This window comes from Olea europaea, chromosome 15 (genome assembly GCF_002742605.1).
Source record: "Olea europaea var. sylvestris chromosome 15, O_europaea_v1, whole genome shotgun sequence".
Taxonomy (NCBI): Eukaryota; Viridiplantae; Streptophyta; class Magnoliopsida; order Lamiales; family Oleaceae; genus Olea; species Olea europaea.
Window position 1 is genome coordinate 4041180 of NC_036251.1, and position 2356 is coordinate 4043535.

Below are 2356 nucleotides of genomic sequence, written 5' to 3' on the forward strand. Positions count from 1 at the left end.
TCGATCATGTCTTTCACTCCACTATTAAGTCAATATAAATCGAAAACTCCTTTTCGACTTATGAGTACACCTTGGCCAAGGATTTCATCATTGACTTAATTGAATGAAACGCAGATCATAATCTCCTACTATCTAAGAGTGACGAATCCTTTATTGATCAATCACAACCTTCATACGATTCTTGACGTACCCGAACGATGTCGTATTAGCGGCCCTTTTCAGAGCAACATCCAATACCGCCAAAGTATGACTGTCCTCATATAAGGTACCATGACGACCTCAAGTCAAAGGACCAATTTCACTACCGAACGTTAGAGATTAACCACCGACACTCAGATAGTTATCCATGTGGAATCTCTCGACGGGTCTCCAATGTTTTGTTCTATAACAAACATCCACGTGTTCATTTAAGTGTCACCACACTTTAACTTGTGAGATCAGCCACTTACTTCACAAGTAAGAAATGCCACACGTGATGGTCTATCCGTAATAACGATATCCGTATCTCGTTATTACTTACGACCACGGATGATTTAAGATTCAATCAGATGTAATTTGTATCTCACAATCACAACTCCTTGTGATTAATAAATTACAAATATTTGAATCTACGGACTCTATTATTTATTTAATTGTCTATTAATTAAATAATAGATCTGCCATTTAATTGCATTAATTATATATAAAAGTATTTATGTCCAAAGTCGATTGGACCTAGGGCATAATACTTACAGTTCAAACACAACAATATCTCCAACAGTGAGATCGTGTTGTCGTACAAAATCGCTCCATCCCTTTTCCAAAAACACAGTATCTCTATTCCTTCTACATAGATTGATCTCCCAGACTCCTTTGCCACTCGTTATAGTGGCCAGTTTCTTTACATGATTTATATTTCTACAAAAAGCTTTTGGCAGGACCTGTCCACAGATCAAATGGAAAAAACTATACATTAACCCGAAATGAATTTTCATGCAATTATTCGTCTATCAGTCAGAATATACTACAAACATTACGAAAAGATTTGGAATCGAAGGAGAGAAAACGTACCAATTTTGTATGAAAATCATGTGACATGACCTTGAAAAAATGTTTTGGTACTCCAAGATTTTGTTCCATTTAGAACGAGTACGATCTCTTGTACTAACTAATATAGTTTACTGGATTTTTTCTCTCCTTGTTTACAAAAGAATGTCAAAGATGTTCAAAGAATCTGTTGGGTTTCCTTCCGAAGAATAATTTACAGTAAAATACTACTGTCCTTTGGGAAAGGTGATGAGTAAGGCATTGAATGCAGTGCGTTTGTTCTTGTATTCTGTGAAAGGTGATGAGCAAGGCACGGAATGCAGTGCGTTTGTTCTTGTATTCTGTGAATTTAAATTGAGTTTTTCCATATGTACATAAGTTTTTCTTATAAAACTCCACCAGAGAAACATGTGTGTGGACCCATGATATATAAAAAATGTCAAAAATGTGTGTAGGTCTAAAAACTGGGAGATGTCTGTAAACATTATGTGACCTAATAAATTACACCTATTGATATTTTTGATAAATTAGATTGGATGGTAAATGAAACAAAAAACATATAAATTTATTTAATTTCAATGGTGCACAGTACCAATTTAGGTGATATTCAATTATCATTAATTGATTAATCTATAATTTATATCTATAATATATTAAAATATCATATCAATTTTCTTTTTATTTTTTTTATTTTTTTTACGATTTCATTCAATTATTTCAATATAACAACTTACTTTTCGTATTTCAATATATATTTAATTAATTCAATAATATCTTACTTTTCTTTTTTTAGTATATTTTTAATTTAATAATCATTTGAACCACTTAAACAAATTATCATTAATTATTTCGTCAATTATTTAATTATGATAAATGTACATTCGAAAAATTTATTACCTTATTTTTCATTTTTCAATATGCATTTATCAATTATTTAGCTATGATCAATGTACATTTGACATATTCATTTCCACTTAATTAAATAGTAAATTAACTTCATGAAAAAATTTTGGAACAAAAATGAATATTTTTAGAGTTTTCTTTCAATTGATTTCTTCAATGAATGTGAAGATATAAAAAATATAAATGGTGACATAATGTATATCTATAATAAATCATTTCAATTGATGTATTCAATGCATGTCAATCAAATATGAAGAAATGATGGTATTCTTTGGACGTTTTCCACATAAACAATTTGTATTAATTATTTTTTCATATTCCTTACACTATTATTTTTATAGCACCTATAAAGGATTTCAATAGCACGTTCATAAAGTAGGGATAGATTCCATTTAAAATGACAATCATTTAATTGGTATTATAACAA